The sequence below is a fragment of the Octopus sinensis genome, linkage group LG14 (genome assembly GCF_006345805.1).
Source record: "Octopus sinensis linkage group LG14, ASM634580v1, whole genome shotgun sequence".
In the NCBI taxonomy this organism is placed as follows: Eukaryota; Metazoa; Mollusca; class Cephalopoda; order Octopoda; family Octopodidae; genus Octopus; species Octopus sinensis.
Window position 1 is genome coordinate 21,770,305 of NC_043010.1, and position 10,000 is coordinate 21,780,304.

Sequence of the window (10,000 nt, forward strand, 5' to 3'; positions counted from 1 at the left end):
TATAAAATAAAGTAAATGGATGTACAAGTTTCCATGCTCTTTATTCTTATTAATATATGTGTGTCTGTGTGTATGCAAACTTGGTTATAATGGTATAAAGCTTACATTTTTTCCTTTGTCTTCGCAAAATGCCTTGCTCACGATATTTCTATATACAAGGGTATAAACACATGGACTGCGAACCTTATCTGTTCCATCCGTTAAACATGGCTAAGTTCTCTCCAACTACCCACGCTTGAAATGCTATATTATATAATGCTTTCAGTTGGCAGTGTAGCTAATATATTTAACATATACTCAAAGAAATGTACTGAGCATTTTAAATTATAATTAGAACGTTTGCACAAAGCCAATAGATTGCGTTTGAGAGTGTAAGTCGACTAAACCGACCTCAGTGCGCAACTGGTACTTATTTCATTGACATCAAAACGATGAAAGCAAAGTCGACCTTGGTGGGGTTTGAACTCAGAACGTAAAGACGGACGAAATGCCGTTAAGCATTCTTCCCGGATTACTTACAAATCTCTCGGCTCACCGCTCTATTTTAACACATAATATTGTTTTCAAATTTTGGCACAAGGCCAGCAATTTTTCATCCAGTTCACCGCCATTGTTTAATATATAATAGTCATATACGAAATCTGTAAGAAAATTCATTACAATACTCTTCAAAGAAATTAGCTCCACAATGTCTCTGTGGTGTTTGAAATTGTTAGTCGATCCTTTGTATCCTACGCGTATGGTAGTGGAGGCACATGGCTTAGTGGATAGGGGACAATTTTCAGTTAAGATATATCGTTCCTCCTGCACAAGTCAAAATACTCGAAGTGATGGGTCAAAGAAGTCATCGTATGCCGCTTCTAATTCCAGGACAGTTTATATGGGACTCTTTACAGAAATTTCACGAAACACTGCAGTGGTCAAATCACGTTATGACTCACCCCGTCAGAGCAGCAGGGTGGGGAGATACTGCCCAGCATTATCTCATCTATTTACAATGGTGGAGGGGACAAAATCTGTTTAATTTACCGTGACAATTTTCGCATAGGCGGAAATGGTGAAATTCTCTCTGCTTGTTTGCATAGATACCACTTACCTTGCCTCGCGAAATGTTTGAAAAAGATACGCAACTGACCGGACTCTATTTATATTCTTTTCTATTCTAGGCACAAGGCCCGAAATTTTGGGGGAGGGGGACAGTCGATTAGAACGACCCCAGTACGCAACTGATATTTAATTTATTGACCCCGAAAGGATGAAAGGCAAAGTCGACCTCGGCGGAATTTTAACTCAGAACATAAAGACAGAAGAGATGCTGCTAAGCGTTTCGCCCGGCGTGTTAACGTTAGATTGTGGTTTCGATTCCAGGATCGGGCGACGTGGTGTGTTCTTGACAAACAACTTCATTTCCTGTTGCATAGGTTCGCTCAGCCACCCAAAATGAATAATCCTGCGATGGATCTGAATCTGGTCCAGGCGAGGAATATATACGCCACGAAAAGCGAGAAACCGGCCCTTGTTTGACTCAAAAATGTAACTTTATCTTTGGGGACGCGTGTGGCTTAGTGGTTAGGGGTGTTGGGCTGATGAATTTAAGATTGTGGTTTCGATTCCTGCACCGGGTGACTTTATTTCACGTTGCTCCAGTCCACTCAGCCGGCAAGAATGAGTTAATCCTCCGACAGACTGGCGTCCCAACAGACTAAGAATGTAAACCGAGAAAGAGGGCTTAATGGAACGGTATGACTTGGCAAGCAAACTTTACCTTTACTTTACCCGTATGGCAACTTTACCGTATGGCAACATTTCTTCAAACTAATGTTGCAAGTTTTTCTGAAGTGAGATATAGTCATTTCCAGAAGCCAACGGAATAATTTAATGCGCAGAAATATTCACTTCCTGCTTATGTATTTCCAAATGCTTGGAAATTTCTGCTTGAAATCACTTGTTCAATGATGAGCCTGTAAATAGTTGATTGAAGCAGGAAAATCAAAAGAAACATGAAAATAATTCGATTATTTTTCACCACCGCTTTTAAAGACACTTAAGAACAAAAAGTTCATTTTCTGATCTGTTTTTATTATGTTTTGCACGCACAATTAAACACAAATGGAAAATTTATATATACACATACAAATCTGGTTTATACTTACGTATTAATAAGCAGGCAAATATATATGTACATATATATATATGTGTGTGTGTGTGTATATATATATGTATATATGTATATATATATATATATATATATATATATATATATATATATACATATATATATATATGTATATATATATATATATATATATAATATATATATACATATATATATATATGTATATATATATATATATATATATATGTACATATATATATATGTGTGTGTGTGTGGTATATATATATATATATATATATTATATATATATACATTATATATACATACATATATGTATTTATGCATACATGTGTGTGTGCGTATGTACACACACACGTACAAACACACACATATATGTATGTGTATATATATATATATATATATATATATATATCCATAAGTATATACATGCACTCACACACACACACACACATACATACACTCACATTTTTCTTCCGCCAATAGTCCTACTTTGCATAATTTATTCTAAAATTTACATCGTTACAAGTTCGCACTCAATGTTCGCAAATTGGTTACATCGTAAATCAATGAATTCTCTTCGGTGTTCCATCTGAACAAACAAACGTTTATTAAGATTACCAAGCATTTTTGTCATACGGTTCCTCTGTACTTAACATATATTGTTTTCAAAACTATGAAATCCTGTTAACTATATACACACGCTCTGGTTCTGTTCACGACTAGGCGTTCGGCCGAATATATCGGCATTGACGTAGCAACATTTGAAATATTATCCAGGTAAATCTAGCTGAACAAGACAAATTTACAATTACAAACGTACTTGAAGAGTCCGAAACCAAGGTACCAAATTATCCGATTCAGGGTTGTCCATTTATCTAATGCTCTTCCTAGAGGTACGACGAAATTTTTTTATGTTCGCTGTTCTCACACGTCTTTGCTAGAAAATATACAATGAGATTGAACTACTGTGAAGATCCCTTCACAAGAAACGGGAGTTTGCCTTATTTGATATCCACCTACGTGATATTGAGCAATCATTCTCAATGTTTAATATTAGATCGGATATCTATCTATCTATCTATCTATCTATCTATCTATCTATCTATCTATCTATCTATCTATCTATCTATCTATCTATCTATCTATCTATCTATCTATCTATCCATCTATCCATCTATCTATATATCTATCTATCGATCCATCTATCCATCTATTTATATATCTATCTATTTACCTGTATATATATGTATATATATATAAATTTAAATAATAAGGGTGAAAAATTGAATATTAATCTGATTAATTTGAATTTAAAACCAGTGGCCTAGCATATTGAAAAATCTGAAGATTTAGAAAAATTATATGATTACATATATATAAGAGGGATGACCACTTAGTGGACATCCATTTCGCTAGATGTAGACCCCATATGGTCTGACCACTAAGAATCGATTGCTCTCAAGAAAATTCAGCCAACGCCAGAACGTAAGCGAGCAAGACAAATGAAAGGATTGAAAATATAAAGATTAATCACAAATCCGGTTTCATTGCTACCACTTACGTAATATTTACGTAAATGTCCGCAATTCATCAGTGTGATCGTCACAGCAAAATATAATTTGCAGAACTATACACGAGACGTCCGCATGAGATTGAACACGTATATTGTTCTACCAATTAGATTTGGGGTTATATTTCAAAAGTCTTCGTTTTTGGCGCGCCGAAATACCGGAAATAATTCTGCAGAAAATAATTCTCTGCAGTAAATTTTACGGTTAGAGAACATGGTTATTTAAAATTTAAATAATAAGGGTGAAAAATTGAATATTAATTTGATTAATATCAATTTAAAACCAGTTGACTAGCATATTGAAAAACTGGGTTTGTGATTAATTTGGAACAGCCGCAACGGCAACAATCATTACTACAACATATGCCACTGGTAGACCCGCAAAAAATCTTCCTTTCACACCTTCACATCAAACACGGCATCATGAAAAAACTTCGCAAAAGCAATGACACGATGGTTATGGCTTCCAGTACCTAAAAGTGAAAATTCGGTTCAAAGAAAAGTGATGCAAAACTGAAAGTAGGTATTTTCATTGGATCCGAGATAAGAGAATTGATGTCTGATACATATACACACTTAAATAATGTAATATAATATTATATATATATATATATATATATATATATATATATATATATATATATATATACACATACACACGCACACACACACACACACACACACACCACACACACACACACACACACACACACATATATATATATATATATATGTATTTTAGCTGATGAGTACGGGACACGTTTATATGCTGTAATTTTTGCAACTTTTAATAAAGCCTGTCCTTGTATGAAACGATTGTACTAAAAACCTATCCATTCTTGTTGCTTCTTTCTCGCGTATATATATATATATATATATATATATATATATAATATATATATATATATATATATATATATATATATATATATAGGCAAACGGCCAGTTGTAGAATCTCACAAAGAGACCCGACTAAACAGTAAAGCCACACGCCGCATCAAAGTGGCTGTTGAATGTTGCTACTGGTTTAACCCTTGGCAGATTCTCGGCCGTCTGGTCACTGGTACGATTCAGCATTCTTTATGTACAATATATTTTGAGCATGTGTGCCAATCCCTACTAGCCTTTAGCAGGTTTCAGGATACCTGCTGGAGGGTGGTAACAATATATTGCATATAAAGCGTGTTCCTTGCCAACAATTTATTGTATATAAAGGGTGCAGAACCGCATCGTTAACCGGGTGGCGTAGAATCTGCCTGGGGTTAGACTTGTAGTACCATTCAGCATACACTTCGATGTGGCGACTGGCTTTACTATATGTATATATAAGTGTGTGTGGGTGTATGTGTATACACACAAACACACACACACGGACACACTATGATAGTCACATTTCTGTACATGTGTTTGTCGTTGGGTATACATGCGTGTGTATTGATATGTGTTGCGAATTTTATTCCAAACATTTTAATGACACATACGCACCATTGCAATAATTTTCTAATTTTTTGCGTCTTAAGATCCATTTCTATTTTTTACATTTGCGTGCAGCATTTTTGTTTTCCCCTGGCTAACCGCAATGGCATTTCAGACCAGTTATTGTGTCAAGTTTCACCTTAGCCTTCAATAGGTGAATGAAATATCGGCATTGAACACGAGGCTCATTTATCACGAGGTTGGTTTTGTTTCTCTCGATTTTTGAATCGAGTAAAGGGCCGTAAGCGCATACAATGACACACATCTCTATTAGAGACAGGAGCAATTATTTGATGATTAAGGAGACCAATGTAAGAAAAGGGCCCTCCACAAAATGGATTTTTACATTGTCATGGTAGTCGTGATAGTCGCAGTCAACACCCCCTCCTCCTTCTCATCAATATCGTCGTCGTTACCATCATCGCCATCATCACCACCGCAACCACCACTACCACGGTTATCATCGACGCTATCATCTGCTGAAACAGCAGCAGCCACAGCATCGTCGTCGTCATCATCGTTCTCTTGCTCCTCCTCTTCCTGCACCTGCTCCTCCTCCTCACCATCATCATCATCTTCATCGTCATCGTTGCTATGGCCAGTACGGTGACCCTTGTCGGTGGCATCATCATCATCATCACCATCATAATCGTCATCATCATCATCATTATCATCGTCTTCATCATCAGCGTTATCATCATCATCATCATCATCATTATCATCGTCTTCATCATCAGCGTTATCATCATCATCATCATCATCGTCGTCGTCATCATCATCTTCATCGTCATCATGTTTACCTCCGCCATCGCCAGCACAGTCACCCTCGTCGGTGACGTCATCATCATCATCATTATCATCATTATTGTTATCATCGTCCTCACCATCATAATCGTCGTCGTGGTCATCATATTCATCATCATTTTACCTCCGCCATCGCCAGCACAGTCACCCCCGTCGGTGAAGTAATCATCATCATCATCACCATTATAATCGTCGTCGTCGTCGTTTTTGTTGTTGTTATAAACACACACCGTCGTCATTGTCTTAAACCCACACCTGAAGGATCAATGTGATGTTTCAACCTGCAAACATTAACCGTGAAATTTCCTTTACTTGAACCGTCTATAACTCACGTGATTTAAGTTGAAATTAATTAGTAAAAAAAAACAGTATCTAAAGATCAAATTTTCATATATGTCATAGTATTTCCACTTTATTCAAACTGACCACCAATGTCATCAGTGGTATTGCCGTTAGCCGTCCTCTAAACATCAACCTCACCACGGCAACCATTTACCATCAATGTCCATATAGATATACGTCAACAATTGTTAGTAGGTGATGGAGAAATGGATAATGCTCTTCTACAACGCATCTCGCAAACATAATGACCCCTATTGTTGGTTTGTAGTTTTTTCCTCGCTTTAAAAAAGCATGAAATCCGTACAGTATCCGTTCGTTTATTGGATAAAGCCCAGGTTATTTGTCTGTGTAAGAAATTAATTATTCATTTCTTTGGATTCACGAGAAACACACATTAGACATGTCATGTTGAGATACGCTAATCATCTCTGACATCAATGTAGAGAACGAGATGGATGATGACGACGATGATGATGATGACGATGATGGTGATGACGACGACGATGATGATGAAGATAATGGTGACGGTGATTGTGATGGTGATGGTGGTGATGGTGATGGTGAGGATGATGATGACGGTGATGATGAAGATGATGATGATGATGACGATGATGGTGATGGCGATGATGGTGATGATGGTGATGACGACGATGATACTGCTACTGCAGCGGCAGACGATGGTGACGATGATAACGGTGGTGGTGAGGGTTGCTGCTGCTGATGATGACGACGAGGGTGATGATGAAGATGATGGTGATGGAGATGGTGATAATGATGATGTTGACCACGACGATGATGATCCTGCTGCTGCTGCAACAGCAGACAATGGTGAGAGTTGGTGCTGCTGCTGATGATGATGACGATGAGGAGGAGGAGGAGGAGGAGGCTGATGGTGACGACATATCAAGACAACGACAGCGCTTTGGTTGCGGCTACGATGATGACGACGAAGACGACGGCAATGAAGTATGATGGTGGTGGTGGTGGAAGTGGTAGTAGTGGAGGTGATGACGGAAATAAGAATGATGTGGATGATGATGATGATGATGATGATGATAGTGATGGTGATGATGATGATGATGATGATGATGATGATTATGACGATGATTATGATGATATTGTCGTGGCGGCAGTGATGTGATGATGACGGCATTGGTGGCGATATTGTCGGCGATGAAGAATTTGACAATGTTGATGATGATGATGAGGATGAATAACGGCAAGGACGATTATGGTGCTGCTGCTGCTACTACTGCTGCTATTCCTCGTCGCCATTGTCATCATCATCATCATCATCATCATCATCATCATCATCATCATCATCATCACCATCATCATCATCATTATCGTCATCATCATCATCATGCTGTTTATAAAGTCGATGATGACGTTGGCAATGACAGCGACGACGACGACTACCGGGATATGTAATGAGAAGGCAATGATGACAGACGTTTCTCTTGAAAAGCAGGATCTGCGAGAAACAGTAACAGAAAATGGTTGGATGATATCACTTAAAAGAATCTGATGATAATTCAATTAATTTCAAGTCGAACAGCAAAATCAAACTTGGCTGTTTTCGGAATGGGCTCGCTTCTAAATATTTTTGATGTCAAAGACAATACTCACGAAAGTAAATATTCTAATAGACCCAAATATGGGAGATTATACATACATACATACATACACACACACACACATATATATATATGTATATAGAGAGAGAGAGAGGAGGAAAGGAGAGCGACAGTCACATACACATGTCTGTAGGCACACACACACGCACATGTATATATATATAAATATATATATATAAGTATATATATAAGTATATATATGCATACACACACACACACACCACACACACACACACACACACACACACACACAACATATATATATATATATATATATAAGATAAACTTATTTGGAAGTGTATGTGTGGAATTCAATCATATAATAATATAAATATAAAAAATGAATATGCATGTATGTAGATACTTACATATATATGTATATATATGCATAATTGGGGTCAGGACGTCACAAAACGTAAACAACATGAAGTACGAAAGCAAACTTCGATATGCGAACAACGAGAGAAGCAACTGGAAAAGAAGACAAGTAACATAAAAAACGACCCTTCATCAGTTGTCAGCTGTTCATCTTCTCTACATTTCGAGCAATTAACGACGATATGAAGATTCGAAAATACAATTGCTCCCGCGAATATATATATATTATTTGACTGTGGCCATGCCAGAGCACATCCTTTATATATATATATATTACGGAGATGTACTCGCATAGCAAGTAATTTGATCTGAGATCGTGTGCTGAAACGAAAACAATTGCACCGTGGAAGGTGTTTATAAGCCATTTAAGAAACACACAAGTGAATCGAACGGCTTTTGTGTGTTTCTTAAATGGCTAATAAACACCTTCCACGCTGCAATTGTATATATATATTTATATACATACATACATAAAGGTGGTGCTCTGGCATGGCCACAGTCAAGTAACTTAAATTATATTTATAGATAAATTCCTCTATTTTACATAATATCAGGGTCTCATTCATTCTTTTGCTGTCATATCATTATTATTATTATTATTATTATTACTATTATTATTATTATTATATTATTATTATTATTATTATTATTATTATTATTATTATTATTATTATTATTATTATTATTATTATTAATATATATATATATATATATATATATATATATATATATATATATAATAAAAATTCAGGGTACAGTATGTACCTGTTTGCTTGAAAGAGGATGTCTATCATCCTATTTGTATTTTAATATTGTATTCTGTGGGAGGGCTGTTTCAGAGAAATATGTTTGCTATATTATCCGTGCGAGTTTACATACAATGAGAGATGTGTGGGTTTTTTGGGGGGCGGGGTTAATTCCTCATTCAAGCAAAAAGGCACATATTGCACCCTAACTTTTTATCATATATATATATATATATATATATATTGCTTATTTGAATTATGTTTGCTGGCCACTTTATCATTATTGTTATAGATAACACTGAACAACAATTTTTTTTCGTCTGGTGCCTTGAATATTTCAACGAATTCTTAAATGATTTTACCTGCTAAATTCAAAAATAACTTCAGTTCTTCTCTATTTGTTCTACTATTCTTTGTAAACCTGATAGAGTAAATATTTTATTCTCACAATTGGCATATATTATAAATCGATAAAAAGAGTGTAACACAAAAGAAAATACAGTACAAATATTCAAAATTGAAAATGTACGTTGGCAACGATTTTTGTTTGAAAATTCAAGGAATAAATTTGCACCGTGAATGTTGAGCAACAGGTGTATCTCGTTTTAAACGCCAGCAATAGTCTGCCATCATCACAGGGTGCCAACGTCCTTAGTACCGAGTTTCTATCTGCTTGATGTCCTGATGGAATCGTTTGCTTTGTTCATTGTTAACGTCTCCGAGATTTTCAGGAAAACGATCAAGATGACTAAAAAGATATTGATGCTCATATTAGTGCCAATATCACGAAAAGTTGATATCAAGTTGGTAACAAGATCTTTATAGTTTTCGCATTTCCCAAGGAAATTTTGCTCTACTTCTGCAACGGCTAGGCTAAGCTGATGCTTCATTTTCACTCATTACTCTCACA

At 36.1% G+C, this 10,000-nt stretch overlaps 1 long non-coding RNA gene across 1 annotated transcript in view; it reads left to right on the forward strand.

Annotated features, from left to right (window-relative positions):
- The first annotated feature begins 3,932 nt into the window (after positions 1 to 3,932).
- LOC118766132 overlaps positions 3,933 to 10,000 on the forward strand; it is a 7,088-nt gene continuing 1,020 nt past the window's right edge. The window contains exons 1-2 of the long non-coding RNA XR_005002044.1: positions 3,933 to 4,022; positions 4,450 to 4,456. This is a non-coding gene — a long non-coding RNA (uncharacterized LOC118766132). The remainder of the gene's footprint in view (positions 4,023 to 4,449; positions 4,457 to 10,000) is intronic.